The sequence below is a fragment of the Haliaeetus leucocephalus genome, unplaced genomic scaffold (genome assembly GCF_000737465.1).
Source record: "Haliaeetus leucocephalus isolate CR32 unplaced genomic scaffold, Haliaeetus_leucocephalus-4.0 Scaffold178, whole genome shotgun sequence".
Lineage (NCBI taxonomy): Eukaryota > Metazoa > Chordata > Aves > Accipitriformes > Accipitridae > Haliaeetus > Haliaeetus leucocephalus.
Window position 1 is genome coordinate 702,849 of NW_010972614.1, and position 22,107 is coordinate 724,955.

Genomic DNA, 22,107 nt, shown 5'->3' on the forward strand with positions numbered 1-22,107 from the left:
GTAAGCAAATGCCACAAACTTTGGTAGTTCATACAGCTTGAACTGAGATGTGTGAGTCAGCCCTGGGCCCAAGAAGGAAATCAGTTTCTGGGTAATGACGTGATGAATGTTTCTGAGCTATCTGGGAATGCCATGGCCAGCACTCTCCCTTCACTCCCTCCGGGAAATGCTGTAGCTATGTGCATGCATGTCTGCCGTAGAGGTCAGGAGAAAGAAGTGTGTGCAGTTTTGACTTCTTTTCCTCCTCTTGACTGCATTTTGGGAAAAGAAGGGGGGATATTTTGGTTGTGTTAACGGGATGAGATGTTACAGCTTAGTATTAACCACCAACACATAGGCTCCCAGTTCGTGAATATGATGTGAGCTCCCAGCAGAACTGCATGGGCTTATATGACAAAGAATCCCTGGGGACGGAGTATTCAGTGCTCAGTATGTTCAGGAGTATTTCCCTTGTGACCTGTAGCGCTCCTCATTTTGGTCATGGTATTTGGAAACTTCATTTGAGGTCACAGAGGTTCCCAAGCATTGTCTGCTTGGGATGGTCAAATTGTTCCAGGGTGCAGCGTGCCACGGCAATAAGTAGTCCCTGTGTAGGGCTGGCCTTCTGTCCTTTTGTAGGGAAAAACAGCGGAACCAAAACCATGTTGCTCTGAGATAAGAAGAGTTTGTGGCTTATACTACACTGCCTCTATATTGTATACGCATCTGTAAAATCCCATTTTAATTCGGCCATGAGTGTAAAAGGGAATTCTGAAGAGGAATAATGCCTTGTATGTGTCCGGGAGGTTGAGTCAGTAATAATTACGTTTATGAAGTTGTTAATTTTTTTAGTTGGTAAGTTACCTCTCAGGAAAAGAGGATCCTGGCTTCCAAGCCCTTTGTCAGTGCTTTCCTCACAGCACTGCCCCCTTACAGCAGCTGGCTGACCACCCTCGACACACCTGGCTGCAAACTTATTATGTATATAAGGAAATAGTGGTGGGGGGGGGGTGTCCAGTCTGGAAATCTCTGCTGAGAAAGTAGCTGGCTGTACCAATGCAGTTGCAAAGTGCATGAACCTCTATTTGTGATGGCATTACAGATCACGAGACTGAAAGTCAGTCACCAGAAAAACTGATTACATTTTCTTGTATGTGCATGAAATAAATTTTGTAGTTTTCCAAAGTTAATGAAGACACAGAGCAGATCGGGGACAGTGGCATGCTCTCCTCTCTGGCATGTCTGTTCCCAGAACTGCTTCAGCTCTGGAGTTGTCATCGATGCAGCCATGGCAGGTCATACTAAACTGGTCCAAAAAAGGGGGAAGCTATCCACTTGTGAGACACATTTTTCCCATAAGCCCTAGACCTTTAATCCTAATAACTGTAAACAAACCCTGGAAAAATCTTTTCATTTTCTTTTTTTTCCCTTCAAGTGTGGGAAGAGATGTCCTACTCCTTAACCTTTGCACAACTACATATTAATCTAATTTCCTGCTCATCATGACCTAGTGATTTGGAAATTGCAAGTATGCTAAATTTGATTTTTCTTCCTATGTTTTTATGTTATGTTTTTGTTGTTTCCCCTATTCTTGTTTTTGGTTCAGTGCTGGTTCATTAAACTTCAGTCACAAATACCAGCTGGAGGCTATACAGCTTGTTGTCATTTCAGCTAATCAGACATTTGTAGATCAGAAGGGGTTATTGCATATGCATATTGAAATCTAGGACTTTCTCCTATTGTTCCTTCCCTTTCTTGGGGGCTTTGGTCAATCATTGTTTTCTCGTTATGTTGGCTCACCAGGATATGTACTCTTTAGAGAGCTTAGCATAATACTACTCTTTTTTTTCTAGCTGATTCAAAAAGCTGTGCCATCCTCTTTTCCCTGCTGCTGCTTTTGTCCTTGTGCAGTATTTTGAAAATTAGCATGGGTATACTGGCATGTTAGACTGCATCTTATGTTTTGCTGTGTTTTCGGACAGTAGGTATAATCCAACTATTGCGTCTGAGATATGAGAGAGCCAGTAGATCTATGCTCAGTCATATGTTTATTTTTTGTCTTCTATCACTTAATTGAAAAAAATAAGATGGAATTAAACAGGCATGAGAAGAAAATTGTGTTTTGTATTTCTGTAAGAAATGCCGTAAGTTGCAGTTAAGCAGTCAGGCAAAATGGCAGTAGCTTGAGTGATCAGCAGCTGCCACTAGCTTGCTTTAAACCATTAAGAGCAAATGTTCAGATCTCAAGAGATGTTTTAACCTTCCCTTTGCAGAAATGTTCTGGGAAAATCAGAAACTTATGCTGCTTTAAATTAAAAAATAATAATAAACAAATTGAGATATGAGTTACGATGGGCAGTTGACACAAGTATTTTTTTTAGAGATAGAAACACCAGAGCTGCACACCTCTCCAAAAAGGGAAGGAGGTGAGGTTTTTTTTCTCAAATATCTTCTATTTGCTAGAGGCTCCACAAAAAATGTTTGTTTTAAGCATAATATTAGCAAGACTTTGATTAGCACAATACCTTGGACTCCCTGCCACCACATAGCATAACATCTTTTCCCATGCCTATGTTTAATTGCTGCAAATACAGCAGTTCCCACGGCTTGTTATGAATTTTTTCCACTAAAATTGCTGAATCTTGGAATTCAAGCTCTCAGAAATTGCATCTGTGAAAGTAATGAATCTTCCATCATAATAAATCCTGAGTCATTTGAGATCGCTTCCTTAACGGTTTTCCATCTTCTACCTTCCCTTGCAAGTTTTATTTTTTTGACCTTTTTTGTTGTAGAACTTTGCTATCCCATCAACAAACAATACTCTTTTTTTCTGAAGACTTCATCACTTAGATTGGAAGGACAATGTCATCTCAAACACAGTTGGTGTTTTGTTACTTTGTTTGCAATAGAAGGGTGCATTCTTCAAAACTTTGCACAAGTAAAAATATTTCTATAGGTCTTTTGACAGTCATAGTGGAGAAATTTACAGTTATGAACTTCTAATGACCAGCGTGTACAACGTGTACAACCCGAGTGTGCTGACACCGTGCTGTAAGGGAGCAGACTGCCTTCACTAAGCTTCAGTGGCTAAATTAGAAGAAAAGCAAGTGTAACTGACAACAGAAATTGAGAACAGCTAAATGACTTTTTTTTTTTTAAATCATACAAGACATTATTTTTAATAGAAAAAGTAACTTTGCTGGGGGCTATTTTAATAATATGATAGATGGTAATTTAGATTATCTCTTCATGTTCACATTGCTGCATATAGATATATATACCGAAAATTCAGTAGCCTTGTGGCTTCCAAAGGGTGTGACTGCATAAACGGATTGCTCTATAGCTGAGCAGTCTCTAAAACCTGAAGTTCAGTAAATGTCTTGCTCCTCCAAAGGTTATGTACCAAAGAAAGGAAAAACTTAGGAAAATTGGCCTGACTTCTTTCAGAGAAATGCAGTGGTGTGGGGATATGCTTGTTCTTTCTGTGAAGTAAAACAAGATGTCCCCGAGAGGTTACTCTGTCCTGTATTGATTTTTTTCTTTTTTTTTTTTATTTCCTTCTCCCTTAAAGTAAATAAGATCAACTTGAGCTTTCTAAAACTTTTATTGGAAATCTTTTTCCCAGAGGTGACAAAAGTGTTCTGAGTTTCCAATTAACAAAAAAGCCCCTTACTTATATCAATTAGTTAAATACCCACTGAAGCAGTGAAAAAAACACAAATGAGTATCAAGCCTGTGAATGTATTATATTTCCTTCCCTTGTCCAGCACAAAGCAGGTGGTAGTTCAGATGTCTTGATAACTGCAGGCCTGGGAGGGATCTCCAGCAGCAGGTCAGTTAACCATGTTGCAAAGCAGAACCCGCTCCGAGTCACCCTATGAATAATCAGTTGCACGAGATAGCAGAGAAGTAGTGAGGGTGTATCGCCTAAGTGGGGACAGGCAGTGTCAGAGTATGTGGACTGCTGCTGGAGTACGCTGTTGCCCATTCTCTGCTTGACAAGGTGCTTTTTGTCTCCCACCTTTTGGGAGCAGAGCCTGCGGTCTCTCCTTGCACATGCATTTGGGGCCCCTGCCCTTGCCTGGCTCCTTCATGAGGTTCAGCCCTCCTTGGACAGCCAGTGGTGTGTCCATCCTCTGCACCCAGGAGTGTTTTGGGGGAAGATACAGATGGTTTTTAGAGCTGTAGGGGTATGTTAAAACCCCTTCACAAGGCATTTGCTTATCCGGTACAAGATCAAAACAACGCAATGATGATCTGAGCTCATTTTACTTACAGCTACATTTGAGGAGTGCACTGTAACATATGTGCTCTATACATTATCCAAAGAAATTGCTGCTCAGCTATTTCCCAGCAAGGGTAATTCCTCTGTTAACAGACATTGATTCAGACAGTCATCCCTATGTCAAAGCTAGGACAACTGGATGCACATCTACTTAGAAGAATTATCTTTAGCTCTGTTATTAGATTAGCAAATAAATAATAGCTTTAGAATGTTTTTGAAAGAACAGACTATACAGGGAGCAAAACTGGGTACCATGCCACTTACTGCAGATGCATAATGTTTCAAGTGATCCATCTGCCCTTAGTGCAAATAGATATCACATTAAAATAGAGGAAGATTACATTTGTAATTGCTCAACATTTATCTTTTTCTTGAAACATTTATGATTCATGAAACATTTATACTCATTTATGTTAAGAAGCAAGTAGAAAATAAGTGATTGCACAGGGTCTTAGTTTTCTGAGATAGAAGTACACAGTTGTGTTCAGTAAACTTGAAAATGAAAGAATAATTTACCAGCTGTCTTAGAGAGATGTGGGCATCTCAGCATTACCTCCTATTCTTCTGCAAAAAGGTACTCCATCTTCTCTAAGAGCTGACTACAGTTGGATTTTGTCAAAAAGTAGCTAAGAATAAGTGCTTAATAAGGAAGGAATTACTGCTGGTGAAATTATGCACAGACAATAACCAGTCCCTAATTCATCAGGGAACTTACTCCATGTTCATTTCCTTTATATTGGCCCTTAGAGCGCTAGCTTTGAGCAGAAAAAAAAAAAAATTACTGCGTGTATAGGGCACAACTAGGGATCCACAATGGCAGAGTAACTAGAGGTCTGTTAATCCCCAGTCTACGTCTGGAGTGCTGACTTGCTCCCTTATGGCGATGGAGCAGGGTTGGACCAGCCTTTTAGTCCTGCCCTTTCACGTTTTAATCCACCTGCCTGTGAACTGCTCATCTCCAGGCTCCCTCAAAATGAAACTCCTTCCTGGGCTGAAAAGAAATCCATTGTGTGTTTTCCTTGTATGAGCTAATAGTTCATTTCCCCTTTCATTGTGTTGTGGGCATGGCAAACCACACCTGCTGAAGTGGAAGGAGGCTAGGGCGAAGCCAAGGCAGCTCTGATGGTAAGCAGTATCTTAAAACCCAAGTGTGAGAGAACCTTTAGAAGGAATCTGGTCATTCAGCTGTTCTGTGTAAGTGCATGATTAGGTAATGTCAAATGACTTGGTATTTGCTGGTTTCCAGCCAAGTATGAGCAATGGGATGCTCCAAGGCGGGTGTAAAAGGAAAAAGAGAAGTTGTACAGTAATCTTATAAATGGGTTTTGCAGGATCAATGATGTTAAAAGATGCTTTCAGATCATTTTGAGGTTTTGTTCCTGTTCTCTTTGCACCTTCCCTAGTGCTATGAAGTATAACTTTACATTTGCAGCTTGTCAATCTCCTTAGCATGGACCCAGGTTGCTTTTCAGCCTCTTATCTTTTAATATTCACTTGAAATTAAGTGAGCCACTTACTGCCTAATTGCTTTAATTTGTATACTGATAAACTAAAGTGATGGTAACTGAGTTTGAAAAGCTCTCTGAGCAATTCTTGTGGAAGACAGGTAATATCTCTGTTCACATTGCTTTCATAAACTATAGTTGTTCTCATTGTCTTAGAGCATCTCAGATTCAAAGAGCTTTTGCATAGAATCACAAAAATGAGAAAATTTGCTTACTCAGCCTGGAATGGTCTTTGTTCAAACAGGCAGGTCGCTAGTAAGAGAGGATTGTACTTCTGCATGGTGCCTCCTTTGCAACTTGACAGCCTTGACTGTTTCTTTTGCCCTTCTTCATTGTGTGGCTGACCCTGCAGCATTCTTGTGTGCCACTGGCTCTTTGAACAGTGTTTTGAGATAAAACTGTTCACTGTGATACATTGCATATTTTAGTCTTTGGAAGTGTAACATCCCTAGCTAGAAAAGAAAATGTTACCCAATCAAAATGTAGTATTTTCTTACACCAATTCGGATGATCTGCACCATAAACAGATCATAGGGTCACATTTGCTTTAAACAGTTGTGTTGTCCCTTTGACATTGCTGGCAATTATTTTGCCTTCATTAGTAAATGCATTGCTTTTTGTAATGCAAATGTTTCAAGAGTTTTGGAGAGGGACTTTCTACAAAGGCATGCAGTGATAGGACAAGGGGTAATAGCTTTAAACTGAAAGAGGGTAGATTTAGATTAGATGTAAGGAAGAAGTTCTTCACTGTGAGGGTGGTGAGGCACTGGCACAGGCTGCCAGAGAGGTGGTGGATGCCCCATCCCTGGAAGTGTTCAAGGCCAAGTTAGATGGGGCTTTGAGCAACCTGGTCTAGTGGAAGGTGTCCCTGCCCATGGCAGGGGGGTTGGAACTAGATGATCTTTAAGGTCCCTTCCAACCCAAACCATTCCATGAGAAGTGTTTCATTAATGTGGTTCAATGCCTGGGGCAAAAGCTTGCTGGCACCTCTGCCCTCCCTTGTCCAGATCTGCTCTGCACAGAGCAGGTTGATCATGCACGTGTTGCACCTCTGGTTTGGATGCCAGGGTGCACAGTGAGACTCTTCTGTGCACCTGCAGATTTCACTTTGCCCTGGATGCTCTTGATGCCAACAAAATGTGGATTATGATACAGGCCTTCCCATGTGTTAGCCAAGCCGATCTCCAAGTTCTTTTTTCCTGTCTTAACTCCTGACTGCAGTTTTTCCATGGGAATCCTGAACAGATAATATGAAAGAAAATGTGGAGAAAGGCTTATTTAAAATTAAGGCATGCTTTTCATCATTAAAGGTTTTTCTCCTGAAATGTTAAAAAAGGCTGCCTATAATCATATGATGTTTTCTCAAAGCAAGTGACTTTCACCAAGAAACTTGGCTTATGCTGTCCTGTAGAGCAGCCAAGGGAGAGGTAATATTTACCAGATTTGACATGAGAGATCCGTAGGAATGTAAATAGAATAGTCCTTCAAAAGACACAGTAGTCAGAGCAATCATCCTGCAGCTTTGACAAATTTACTGACATCTGTTCCGGTGCCATTTCTGCTGTACAAACCTGCTATTAACCATGGAGAGGAAAGGGTTTTAATTAAATGAGCAGATTTACATGTTAAACTTTGATAAGATTGTGCCATCTGGGTGGATTGTATTTGCAATTCTCTCCACAGCTTTTTAGATTTAGGGTATACTTAGTGATGCCCCGGTTATTCTCAGGAAGATGCATCGACCCTAGAGCACTGGGGTTACTAAGCCAAAGTGTCAGGCTGTATGTGTAACAAGATGTATATTGCAGCATCTCATTTCCGAGCTGCATAATTTTTCTTTTACAATTTTGGTTTTGCTATTAGGTCTTGTTTTACTAATGCATCACTACCTAGTGCTAGCTGCGACTGCTACTGTAGATTTTAGGTAGTACAAGGTATAAAAAAATTATTTACCCTAACTAAACCTCAGTCAATAGATAGTCAGTATGGGCCACAATTTAAGAAACATTTAAAATGTGCTTTAACTAATGCCACGTTGTTGATGCTGTGTCTTGGCCGGCTGCTTCCATTCCTCAGGGTCAATGAACAGTGTGGCTGGTGGAGGAGGCAAAGTCTGATGCTGGGGAGCTACTGCCAACAAGAGACTGCATTTTAACTGGCAGTATAGTATGGGAGGCTGTGCAGGAGCCACCTGTGCGGTGTTGCTGTGCCACACTGGTACAGCCACTATCGGTGGGTTTCAGTGAGGCCAGCTTTTATCCAAGAGGTAGCAAGCTTCCTAGCAAATGCCCATGACTTGCACTGGTTTTTGTCTCAGTTTTTGTGTAATCACTGTAACTGCAGGAATTTGTGGAGCTGTTTCAGTTTGTTTGGAGGAAGGATGTCAACTAAGACAGGTGTGTTTGTAAATCATCGTGATGCCAGACTGTAGCTCATCTAGTACATGGAAGGACACCGGGGTTTTTTAAGTGCTGTTAGTCTGGCTGTAATACCATGCCTGTGTACACATTTTTGTCTCTGGATAGGCTTTAAAAAGGAAGCAATATGAGCGTCAAATGAAGAAGTCATGTGCTACCAGATGTAGGTACAAAGCCAAGGAAAGGGGTAGAGAAGGATACACCAAATAAGGGAAATTTATGCTTCTGATAGCGAATGCACATTTGCAGTTAGGAACATGCTCTATTTGTAGTATTAATGAGAAATTCGTGTATGCTTTTGAAGTACTCTTAGTCCAGTTGAAATTATTTAAAGGATTTTTACAGGACTTAACATACCCTGTGCATTATACTGTGCCTGAAGGTTGCCACTCACAGTACAACTGCACTGGTTGGAAAAGTTTTTGTTATCTATCCTTCAGTAAATAGTATTCGCCGTTTCCAAATGTTATTAAACAGTTATATCTCCTGGTGTGATAGTGTGTAGGATATAGATATGTATAGAATACTTCAGCCAAGGCTTTGCGGGTGCTTGTACTTGTGGATTGTGTGTGCGTGTGTGTCATATGGGAAGAATGATCCTCCTTAACATAGAGTTGTGTTTGGTTTTGCTTCGTTCCTCAAAGTTCCCAATATGCTTGTAATAGACACAGATGCAGATAGGATATAGCAGCCTTCAGGGTGTTTCAGCTTCTTGGCACTCTGTAAGGATTACATGTTTGGGTTGAAAGGGAAAAGAAATTGTGCTTTATTTTCTTGGAAAAGTGAAGGAAGGGAAGTATAGGAAAAGGTTATCCAAACAGTGTAAGACCATGCTGAGCTTGGAAGTATATTGGATTTGTTCAGGGCTGATTACAGTATAAAAAGTAACTTTCTTGTTTCCCAAAGGAGGAAGCAAAACTGCATCTTGTGTTCATGTCCACAGGCGTCAGGGTTGCAGTGAACCTGCTGCACAGGTCAGGGAAGCAGAGTGCGATGGAGGGCTCTAAAGAGCCCTGTGAAAAGTAAAAAGCCCATAACTATCATTGGAGCTGTGAATCTGTCCCCAAGCCTCTGTTTGTGTGTAAAATAGATCCTTCATGGAGTGCTGGCAACAAGCCTAGATGTTTTCTGACAGGGCGCTGCTCTCAGGATGTTTTGATCCTGCCCTTTGGAAGATACTTGTTATCTCTTTCTTCTCTAGCCTGGACTGACCAAGCAATTAGGGTTTTTTGAGTAGCTGCTTGTTGTGGTTTAACCCCAGCTGGCAACTAAGGACCACACAGCTGCTCGCTCACCTCCCTCACAGTGGGATGGGGAAGAGAATTGGAAGAGTGAAAGTGAGGAAACTCGTGGGCTGAGATAAAGACAGTTTAATAGGTAAAGCAAAAGCTGTGCGTGCAAGCAAAGCAAAACAAGGAATTCATTTGCCACTTCCCATCAGCAGGCAGGTGTTCAGCCATCTCCAGGAAAGCAGGGCTCTATCATGCCTAACAGTTACTTGGGAAGACAAATGCCATCACTCCGAATGTCCTCCCCTTCCTCCTTCTTCCCCCAGCTTTATATGCTGAGCATGACATCATATGGTCTGGAATATCCCTTCGGTCAGTTGGGGTCAGCTGTCCCAGCTGTGTCCCCTCCCCACTTCTTGTGCACCTCCAGCCTACTCGCTAGTGGAGTGGTGTGAGAAGCAGAAAAGACCTTGGCTCCCTGTAAACACTGCTCAGCAGTAACAAAAACATCATGGCATTATCAACACTGTTTTTGGCACAAATCCAAACCATAGCCCCATAAAAGGTACTATGAAGAAAATTAACTCTGTCCCAGCCAAAACCAGCACATTCTCCACCCCTTATTCCGTACCATTTGTGTCATGCTCAGGTCCCACACTATCCAATACATCCTCATTACCCACCACCCCCTTTCCCATCCTTTGATACAATACACAGATATTATTCCCTTAGTCTATGGACCACCCCTGTAAAATGTCCATAAAATGCCCATAAAATATCCACAAAATGTCCACTGAGTTCATTTAGTCCATGACTTTTGGGCTCCATCTGTTATGATGGTCACTCAGAACAAGAGAGGTGGTGTGTAGCATGGAGTTACTGGGCACCAAAGCCAGCTCAGGTCGGGTCGCTGCTGCACTTACACTGTTTCTTGTAAGGCTTGTCCTCTGTTTGGTTTGGGTGGTTTCTGCTTTAGTAATTCCTATAACATACAACTCAAATCATGGGTTACAACAATTTAAAGGTATATGCATTACAATTTCCGCCCCTGGTGCCTTTGGACCAGACCATAGGGTTTAACATTGCAATGAACTCCTCCCTTTGCTCCTGCTCTGACTTGGACTTATCCATAGACTGCAGTCCCTTAAGAGTGTACCTGCTCCAAGTGGAGCCTTATCTATGAGCCACAGTCTCTTCAGGCGTATACCTGCTGCAGCATAGACTGATCCACAGCCACACTCGCTTTGAGGTGCACCTGTTGCAGCGTGGCCTTCTCCATGGGCCACAATGCCTTCAGAGATATACCTGTTCCAGAGTGGTCTTACCCACAGCCACAGTCCCTTCAGAAGTAAACCTGCTCCAACATGGCCTTACCCATGGCTGCAGTCCCTCCAGGGGTGTAACTGCTCTGTCCATGCTCTGCCTTATCCATGGCCACACGCTTTGAGGTGCTCCAGCATGACCTCATGCACAACCACTGATGCTTCAAGGTGTACCTGCTGCAGCATGGATTCATCTGCAGCCACAGACGGTTCAAGGTGTACCTTCTCCAGTGTGGACTTACCCTTGGGCCACAACCCCTTCAGAGGTATACCTGCTGCAGCACAGATACCATAACCACAGCCACAGATGCTTTGAGGTGTACCTGCTCTGGTGTGGATTTACGCACAACCACAGACCCTTCAGGGTGTCCTGCTCCCATGTGGGCTCATCCACAGGTCACAGTCCCTTTGACTCGAGTTCACACTGGAGTTCCAGCCTGTCCAGTACAGCAGCACAGAAACAGCAGCAATGCCCTGGCCATCTGCCAGCCCAGGCGCATCACCATTGCTGTTATCAAAATGTTCCCAGGCACAGTAGAGTAAGATGATAAGCAGTACAGCAAGCAGTGAAAGCAGAAAGCAGCCACTAACAAGTACTAGACTCTAATATACAGTGAGGCAAGCAAGCCCTATAGCAAACACAGAAGCCTGTCAATTAAGAGCTAAGCAGCAATAACAGCTATAAATTTGATCTAGCACATTCCAGTCAAACCTGTCATTATCTTGAACTTTTTGAGACCCACGCTGGGTACCAAAAAGGTCTGTCGTGGTTTAACCCCAGCCAAAGTTGTGCAGCGAGTGTGACAGCTCTTCTCCAACGGCCAGCAAAAAATGGGCTATTCAGGTAGGAGGCTCTTTGGAGTGGTAAATTCTGGGATTCCTCAGGCATGCCCACCCCATACTGCAGCTGAGCAAGCTAAATTGGAAAGAAAATCACGGCTATACCCCATGTTCACTGCAGAACAGGAGCATGTCTGCTGAGGGCATCTCTACCCTAGGCAAAGCAAATATGTAATTTATTTTTAGCCTAGTTAATGACGGAGTAGTAGTGGTGGAGTGAGTAGTGGCAGTGCCTAGGGAATGAATGCATTACATTTCTGTTCCTAGAGCTGCGTCTCTCAGGTCTGTTTTAGATATTTCACTATTGCCTCATTAGATTAATTTTGCTATCTGTGGAAAGGGGATAAAAATATTTATCTGCTTGCTGCAGCCTAGAGGAATAATCTGTTTGTGTTTATATAAGTCCTTTCTCAAATGTATTTTATTAGTATTAGCCATAGGAATAACTGTTCTCTTGTCTTAGTCCCTGGAAGACAGTAGTTAATACCCAGTAGGCCCTTATTATTTTAGAATTTACCTATGAGGGATATGGAAAATGAGCATTCACTACCCTTGTTTTGCCTCTGCTTGTAAACTGCACAAAAGCCCTTTTGTGGACAGATGTGAGATTTCTGCCTTCTTACTGTGTTTTCTCTTGACCCTTTCTCAAAGTTAGAGCAATGCAAACTACAGAAATTTAGCTTTACCTTCCATCTTGCTGTTGAGTCCATGTTTTTGGAATAACCTACTGATCCCAGCTGTCAAGTTGCAGCTCATGTGTCTGTGTTTGAGTTTGGAAATGGTTGTGCACAGCTAATACTTGCCCCATCGCTGCTCTCTTCTCCTGGAAGCTTTGGAATAAATACAAGGTTGCATTATTCTATGCTCTAATGGGAAAGGAACAGTGTTTGATCTCCTGATAGAGACAAAGTTACACAGGGTAAGACAGGTCTTTCCTGGCACTGATGCTGTGATTTAGGAACACTACCAGGGTCCATATGTGTGAGTTGTGTATTATTAATATTTTATAAATTAGCTGTAAGTCACAGTGTTCTGTAGGACCTTTGAAGGTCCCACAGATGATATAAAAAGACAAAGCACTTTTGAGGAAGTGTGTTTTCACCCTCTCAGCAAAACAGTGGTTATCAGTGTCTAATTTACTAGCGTAGCTCAGCAGAAATGGTAGTATTGCCAAGTGTGTCTGAGAGTTGAGAGGTAAAAGAAAGAATACCCAGAAGTTTTAAGACAACAAAGATTCAGTATGTCTCTTTTTCTGTAAGTCTTTCTGTCCAGAACAAGAAGAAATCACAGGTCAAAGTCAGAGTTCATCTTCCACATGTGCTCTGCCCTTGGCCTCTTTTATTGAGCTGAGTATCAGAGGTGCTACTGATTACAGTAATTTTTAGGTGATGCTTCTCTAGTAGCAACAGGAGTGAAACCACCATCTCTTTTCATTGGAGCTGCTTTGCAAGTGTCAGGCTATTGTAAGTTTCAGTCATTTCAGACTAGGGTTGTGTTTGAACTGATGACCAAGGAGGGAACAGCTTTAAAGAGTCAGATTCGTAACTGTGGTATTGCAGATGAACTGTACCACCCTGGTGGTACGTGTCACTGAGCTGTTGGAAAAATTGCTGGGAAACAAACCCTGTGACTTGCAGGATGTGCTGTCTGTGTCTGCCAAAGGCAAAGAGTTTGAGAAGTTTTGTTTTCCATGTAAGAGCAAGTAATGGGCTTTTCTGGCTCACCTAGAGGGTTATTTTTCATGGTCAAACCTCAAAACCATGTTCATCTTCAGAACCTCTGCTTATTTTCTGTTTTCCTCTCTGGATTTGAAACCAAGACAGTACTGTCACCAGCATTTCACTGTGATGCAGAGGGAGACACAGGTGGAACAAGCATATGGCCACTTCTCAGCATATATATAACTTGATTTTGCTTAAGCACATGAGATACCAAAGTCCATATTTGGTTATGTCAGACAAGATGTTAATGGTGCATGCAAATAAAGTGCCAAGTTACTACGACAGAGAATATGCTGGAGTATCTGTCTTGTCTCATGTGCTCTCCTTGACTCAAAGTTGATGTAATAAGTTTTGAATCCACATCTAACTTTCTGAATTCCCCATTTCATTAATAATTTTTTGTTTATTCATTTTTTTTAAACCAAGGAAATAACAGCTGGTGTTTGCTTATGTAAAGAAGACAGATGCATCACACAAACACCATACTTTCCCAGCATCAAAACTGAAAGTGAGTTAATGTCTGAAGTGGAATTTGGATATAAATTTGTCTTTATGAACTTGTGTATTTCAAATGTAACAAACAAGATATAAGAGAAAGATAGAAAAGATGTTGTCCTTATGGATTACAACAGCACAATAATTTTTTTCTGATGTTTTCTTCCAGACCTGCTATAATGTTTCTCATGTCTCCTGTTCCCCTTATGAGTAAGCTCTTTGAAAAGTAGTATATTTTGGCAATTCCTTCTTGTGACTTAGGTCCTGGAGCGGGTTTCTCTAAGCTGCAAGGCAGAACAGCAGCCAAAAATGTAATTGGGCAACTTAAATGGTTGTGCAGCTGAGAGCCCTTCACATGGTACAGCTGACAGAAGCTTCCATGAGAAGACATCGGCATGTCCTATTCAGTTATTTGGACATCCCTGTGGGCTGCATGAATATAATCAACTCAAACCCCAAATGCACAAACATGTGGAGAAAGGCTCATTTCTTACATATCAGCTGAATTGGATTTGGACTGCAGTGAAGTTGGAAGGAAATGGAGGAAAGCACTCAGGAAGATTTATTCCTGTGTTTGAATATACAAAACCAGATGCTGCATCTGTATCTCATAGGAAATAATTTTTGTGCCTTATTCTCATTTTCTGTGATTGTAATCTCATCTTCCTCTTGACATGTCCATTAGTTTGCAGTTATGGTTGTGCATGTGACTGACTTTTCACCTACCCATGGAATGTGTATAGCACAGTTTTATCCAGCAGAGTAGTCAAAAGAACAGTTCAGCTTCTCATAGGAACATCTAGTAATGCCTATCATTGTAATGCTGCTTTTAGTAATTTTGAGGGCCAAGCTGACAGCTTTACCTTCAATAGAGATTATTTTATTGACAATGAGAGACTTGCTGATAATATGGAGGGCAGACCCAAATCTGGACATCCCTACATTTTCTAGGAGCTTTTAACAAAGAACCCAAAGTGTTCTTGTCACACTAAATTCCCTAAGCAGTATTTAAAGATTTCCCTCAGTAGTATTCTGTGAGTACCTACGCTGCTTAGCTGTCTTCCTTCATACCTCATTCTTTAATACATATGTGATCATGTTATTAAACATATGTCATAAAATACAAGGGATATGCTGGACAGCTAAATTTACATTAGTGATGATCCTTACAATTCACATTTCTGAGTGTTGTTGCTGCTTTTTTGCATGGGTGTAGCCCAGCTGGCACCTCTGAAAACGTTCCTGCTTTAAACTACTAAAACTAAAGGAAGAGGCCCGAGTCCCATTTAAGCACGCACTATGAAAAAAAACTTGCTTTCTGAAGTCACATGAAGTATTAAAAATAATCCCAGTGCACTCAGTTACAGTTTCTCCAGTAATAACGAAGGATCTTTTCATTGGGATGTTGGAAACATGAAGCAAATATTTAAGCAGCAGACCCTGGACCTTAGAGGCGGAGCAGAAATTACTAAGCAGTTTGTTTCACCAGGTAAGAAATGTAATTTATTGCTGGTGATGGTACTAGGGAAGAAAGCAAAATGTCTGGCAAAACAGTCCCCCTCATCTCGGCCAGCTGGCAGGAGAGGAAAACTTGTTAAACAGCCTGGACACAGGGAGCTGCAGTCAGGATCATGACATTTACAGGCAGCAAAGTTGGTAAGTTTCCCATCTCCCTGTCCCTCCCCTTGTTCCCTGCCCACCTACATACGCAGCTGCTCCCTCCCCGGGCAGCCCTGGTGTCAACCGACATCCAAAAACTTCATGAACACAGCTGCATGGTGCTGTGGCCAGTGCTGGGACAGACACAGAAACACATGCCATTTACAAAAGATTGCTCTAAATATTCCCTGGTGCAACAGAGAGCAGAAGTGCAAGACAACAAAGGGAACAAAGAGAGATTTCCATGAATGGCAGGAAAGGTGGAAGGCTATTTATAGTGTAATTTTTATTGAGGGAATTCAGAAGTTGAGAGCATGGTCTTCGATGTAGTGTGCTTTGTGAGGCTATTGACTTGCTTAGGTTGTCGTGGTTTAACCCCAGCCAGCAACTAAGCACCATGCAGCCGCTCACTCACTCCCCTCCCATCCAGTGGGATGGGGGAGAAAATCAGGAAAAGAAGTAAAACTCCTGGGTTGAGATAAGAACAATTTAATAGAACAGAAAAGAAGAAACTAATAATGATAATGATAACACTAATAAAATGACAACAGTAGTAATAAAAGGATTGAAATGTACAAATGATGCGCAGGGCAGTTGCTCACCACCCGCCAACCGACACCCAGCCAGTCCCCAAGTGGCGAATCCCTGCCCCCCACTTCCCAGTTCCTAAACTAGATGGGACGTCACATGGTATGGAATACACTGTTGGCCAGTTTGGGTCAGGTGCCCTGGCTGGGCATGAGAAGCTGAAAAATCCTTGACTCTAGTCTAAACACTACTGAGCAACAACTGAAAACATCAGTGTTATCAACATTCTTCACATACTGAACTCAAAACATAGCACTGTACCAGCTACTAGGAAGACAGTTAACTACATCCCAGCTGAAACCAGGACATAGGTGAAATGTGTAATTCACAGAAATGGTGTTTTATCTTCTTTTTGAACTGCTGTGCTCGATCAGGAGCCATAACTCCTGTGCTTTAGACACTATTTTAAAAAAGCCCTACCCTCCAAAAAGGCTGAGGTAGCCTAAGTGTAACTCTTTTGCTTTTAGAGTGTGAAGACTTAAGGTTGTGATTTGGACACTGAATAGGTTTTAAGCGTTAGTTGTGTGCTTGTTGGGGGTTTTTTGAGGTACCAGACCAGTCCTTCAGAACATGGAATTATGTTCTGTGTCATGCTTTACACTTTTCACCAGTGATTAATCTTCATTTTTTGGTGGTGTTATCTTCTATAAGTCATGGTCCCACAGTATCTACCCTATTCCCTATGTGTAAGGTGTAAATACACACACCCCATTAGAAGACTGGGGAACAAAAGCAGGATTGCTGAGCTATCCACAGCAAATTGCAGAGTACACTTACCTAAGGATTTGAATATGACTTTGCAGTGTTAATGACCCATTCTGTTGCTTTTGATAGTTTTGCAGGTGGGCAAATTGGGGCATCATAGCAAATAGAAGTAATAACTTTTAAATTTGTACTGGGAGCAGTGATTTATCTAAATGGTGATCCCTTGCATTCAGAGTCTTCACCTTTGAGCGCTGGGCAGAGCAAGTGGCGAGGGAGCTCTGCAAGCTCACGGCATGGCTTTTCTCTGGGCTTCTTCAGTGCTCTCCCAAGCCCAGCTGATTCACTTAGGTGCAGTAACAGAGAGGATTCAGGCTAATCGTGACTTGTAACGAGGAATCCTACAGCACAAAGCTTTAGAGGTTTTGTCTCAAAGAGTTAAAAACTGACCACTGTTTTCCAGGGTAGTCTTGGGCCCAGGAGGTGACTGTTGTTCTTGCTCATATGCTTTTGACCAAACTATGCAGTAGACTTATGGGCTGGCTCCCAACAAAATGAATCCTTTAGTCTGTCCCACCATTATCTGGGAGCACCATACTCTGAGGGATTTAGGTGGATGTTCAGAAGGAATTTTCTCAGGAGGACAGAGAGGTTTAACCTCAGCATTTCCAATTACAGATGCTGCATACTTGCTGTGATGTGGTTCAGCTGTCTGCAGGGTAGTGGCAGTAGCAATCTCGTTGTGAGTTCAGTAGTGAAGTTCTCTAAATCTTGGCAACCATGGTCCTGCATTTCCACTCTTCTTTCCCTGCGTAGTGTCAGCCAACATCTGACTCCTCTGGCAGTGGCTGCCAGTTGAATGCTTACATCACTGGCCCACTGTTAAACAAGAGATGTGAATTAGTCACCAACAACACGGAAGAGGCAGAGGTTCTCAACACTTTCTTCACCTCTGTCTTTACCAGCACTGGGCCCCAGGCCTTGGGAACAAAAATCCAGGGTGATGCAAACACAGACCCATCATCAGTGAAGGAAGAGTTGGTATGTGAACTATTACAGGAGCTTGACCCCTACAAATCAATGGGCCCTGACAATATCCACCCAAGAGTGTTGAGAGAGCTGGCTGACGTCATTGTGAGGCTGCTCTCCATAATCTTTGAGAAGTCGTGGAGATTGGGGGACATCCCAGAGGACTGGAAGAAGGCTAATGTCACCCCCACCTACAAGAAGGGCTTAAAGGAGGATCCAGGGAATTACAGGCCCACCAGTCTATCTTCAGTCCCTGGGAAAGTTATGGAATGAATCCCCCTGGGGGCTACCACCAGTCAGATGAAGCACGTGATTGGGAAAAGCCAGCACAGATTCACCAAGGGCAAATCATGCTTGACAAACCTGATCGCCTTCTACGACAAAGTAACCTGCTCGGTTGATGTGGGGTGAGTGGTGGACATGGTCTACCTGGATTTCTCCAAGGCTTTCAGTACAGTTTCCCACAGCCTCCTCCTAGAGAAATGGATGCGTTACGGTCTAGACAAGTGGTCTGTGCGGTGGGTGGGAAACTGGCTGACAGACCGCACCCAGAGGGTGGTGGTAAATAGCTCCTTTTCAAACTGGCAACCTGTCACAAGTGGGGTCCCCCAGGGATCGATACTGGGCCCAACGCTGTTTAATATCTTCATAAGTGATCTGGATGAGGGGATCAAGTGTACCCTGATGAAGTTTGCCAATGATACCAAACTGAGTGGGGAAGTGGATGCTTCGGAAGGGAGAGCTACCCTGCAGGAAGACCTGGATAGGCTGGAAGAGTGGGCTAACAAGAACCTTATGAAGTTCAGCAAAGACAAATGTAAGGTCTTGCACCTGAGAAAACATAATCCAGGAGCGGAGCACAGGCTGGGATCCACCTGGCTGGGGAGCAGCTCTGCGGAAAGGGACCTGGGGGTCCTGCTGGACAACAAGGTCAATATGAGCGAACAGTGTGCTGCTGCGGCAAAGAAAGCCAACAGGATGCTGGGCTGCATCAACAAGGGCATCACCAGCAGAGACAAAGAAGTCGTCATCCCACTCTACTCAGCACTTGTTGGGCCACACCTGGAATACTGTGTTCAGTTTTGGTCCCTGCTGTACAAAAAAGATGTGGGCAGGCTGGAGAGGGTCCAGAGAAGGGCCACAAAGATGACCAAAGGACTGGGAAGCCTGCCATATGAGGAAAGGCTGAGAGAACAGGGTTTGTTCAGCCTTGAGAAAAGAAGGCTTAGGGGAGACCTTATCACCATGTTCCAGTATTTAAAGGGTAGCTACAAAGAAGATGGAGACTCCCTTTTTACAAGGAGTTACATGGAAAACATGAGGGGTAACCGGTACAAGTTACTCGTGGGGAGATTCCAGTTGGACATGAGAGGAAGATTGTTCACGGTCATAAGAGAACAATCAACCATTGGAATAACCTCCCCAGGGAAGTGGTGGATTCCCCAACATTGGACACTTTTACGATTTGGCTGGACAGGGTGCTGGGCCATCTTGTTTAGAACGTGTTTTTGCCGAGAAAGGTTGAACCAGGTGATCTTTGAGGTCCCTTCCAACCTGGTATTCTTTGATTCTATGATCATTCCATAGATGAACGCACTGCAGGAGAAGCAGCTGCAGAAAGCTGGCTGCTCAGGCCTGGGAGATGGGTAATGTTTGTAGCTCTCTCATTGCCCCTCTGACTGGGTAGGGAGTTGTGAACTATTGAGAAAAACAACACTGAGTGGATACTTGCTCAACATGACTGCAAGAGGCTGTGACCCAGGGCTGCATTCATATTAATGGCAGCATTCCCCTTGATTTCAGTAGGGGAAGGAGCTGCTGTGTAGCTTTGGAGTATGATGTATTGGGAGGGGACTATTCCCCTCCTCTGGTGACTTCACTGGGTGCAGCTGGTCCTCAAATGTGTTTTGAAGTAATTTCTCATTAGGATCAACTCAGGGGAAGTAACAGATGGCGAAGCGAGGGTAAATTAGTGAGAACTTTGTGCTCTGTTAATGCTCTTTCTCTATATAAATAATAGCTGGGGAGTGGAATAGGACCAAAGATGCTGTTACGTTTGTGGCTACCTCTGCTGCTATGTAAATGTTATACACTGCTTTGCAGCATGTTTTGTCGGCAATAGAAAGGGGTAGGAGGAATTTGCCAGCCCTTTCACAAGGGCAAAAATATTGCAGTTCTACTGCAAAACAAAATCAAAGCAAAGTTCAAAGACGTATGAGGGGAAACAAAAATGTGGAAGACAATTTTACATTAATGGCCAAACAGACCACACAATCACCTTCGTCTTTTTGATTTCAACTTCTTCCTATGAAAATCAGTGAAGCACACAAAAACCAGTGTCTCTCCTCTGATATTCCCAGTAACTCTCCAACTTTTTAGTGTTTAATTCCATTCTAAAATCTTCTATCTATAGATTTCTCTTTCTCTGTGTGTAGGGCGTGTGTTTGTATGTATATACGTAAATATATATGTAGGTACAGTACTACTCTAGCCTGGAGAGCTACTTCTGGAAAGCTTCTCTGGCAGTGGCAGTTTATTTGTTGAGATGAAGAAATAATTTTCTTGCAAATTTATCCTGACTTACAAAGTCACTAAGTATAGTCATGTAGTGATTCAGTGCAGCACAAACTACAAGTTATAGATGCCACCTTCTCACTAGTGTATATTATGTGATAGAGTCTGGATTTCTAGATGCTTTTACAGAGTAATGTCCACTGGCAGTAGTAAGACTTAACACTCTGTGGTTCAGACATCCTGGCTTGCTGTCAGGCATACTCTGGTGCCCACTTCACAGCTGAAGCAACTACTGGGAGAATAATTGTGGCTTTACCAGGCTTTTAAAATGCCACAAGTGGTTGTTGCCAGCCATCACCTGCACCTTCTCATTTCTTGGCTTATCCACCTGTGTGCCACAGTGTGAATGTATGTGAGTCTGGTGTGCATTTGACTGGAAGTTTTGCATCTAAATCTATTTCTGAGATCCCAGCTTAGACGTTGGCAGCAGTGCTGGCATCTGTGTCTTGAATGATGTTTTTTGCAACCTTTGTCTTCAGTGATTGTTTTCTGGCCTCAGTAATGAAAAGCTTTGCAAAAATAATTCTGAGATTTATTTTTTTTTCCTGGACTTGTCAACCTATGCCATAAACTTTCATATGCAGCGTCCTTATGGGCCACTTTGTACTCTTTTCCATGGACCTTATTAACAGCCCTGCAGGACAGACACTTCTGTTAATCATCCTCTTGAGGTGGTAACCAGTATGAAATCCTGCTCTGTTTCCCATGCTAGTGCTAACTCTGCAGTGGAAGCAGATGTTCAAACTATTGAAAACAACACAAAACAAAAAAAAAACCCAACAGTGTGAAACTTTGTTTTTCATGGGGGCATTTGGATCTCTGAACAGCTCAGAGACTACTAAGGAGATACACTTCCTCCAGGGATCTTTTATCATAAAAGCAGCTTAACTGACTCATTCTTTCCCTGAGGATATTCTTAAAACAACTCCACTCATTTTGTCTTCTAGCGGTCAGAAACAGTACTTATTTTGTGCTGTCTTTCAAAAACAAACAAACAAGAACAACCCAAACCAAAAACAACCAAAAAAGTCAATGGCCATATTTCCAGGAGGATCTGGGCTACATTTAATATTAAAGGTCTGCACAGCTCACTAAATGCACGGGCTGGCTGGCACTCTATGTTCACTCAAGCAAGTGCTTCAGCGAAAAATTCAGCACTATTTTTAGTTCTCTTACAACAAACCACTTGATTGTAAGGCCTGGGGAACTGTGACATTGTGATTTCGAGGGGTCTGCTGGAAAAGGCAGGAGGACAAGAGACGGCAGCCTGCTAGCTACGACAAGGGCTCCCCACTGATGCAGAGAAACGCACATCCCGAGCAGGTATTTTAAATCATCTTGTAAGCCTTGGTCTGCCCACGAAATGAATCTGCTGGTCAGAGGCAGGGCATGAAAGCGTTAGCTGGCTGGCTCTATCTGCTCCTGCCCTTAAAGATTTCATTCCATAAATGCCTGTCCTGACCGTCAGCTTTTAAATCGTCTCTTCTCGTTTCCTAGCCTTTTCTGGGATTTTACAGGATCTTGGGCAAGTTAGCAAATGACAACAGCAGAAGAGAAGTAAGTTTCCCGAAGCGAGGGCATTCTGCTTTTAAAGAAACACAGCCGTTTCGGTGCCTGGGTGAGTAGCCCGTGACAAGTACTACAATCCGTTCCTCTCTGCTGACTGTATTAACTTGTAGAAGAAATCAGCCTGCCTTTGCCCGGCCAGCCGGCTGAGGAGGATTTGATCAGGGCCGACGGGGGGGGGGGGGGCGGGGGGGGG

General features: G+C 42.9%; 1 protein-coding gene across 2 annotated transcripts in view; it reads left to right on the forward strand.

The window, feature by feature from the left end:
* Nucleotides 1-22,107, forward strand: part of ARHGAP24 (Rho GTPase activating protein 24) — a 189,184-nt gene that overhangs the window by 81,512 nt on the left and 85,565 nt on the right. The window contains exon 3 of one of the 2 annotated variants that reach the window (XM_010564424.1): nt 19,094-19,102. The exons of the other annotated variant lie outside the window; for it this stretch is intronic. The gene's annotated coding sequence lies outside the window, so the exon portion shown is untranslated. The remainder of the gene's footprint in view (nt 1-19,093; nt 19,103-22,107) is intronic. 2 annotated transcript variants of the gene reach the window in all.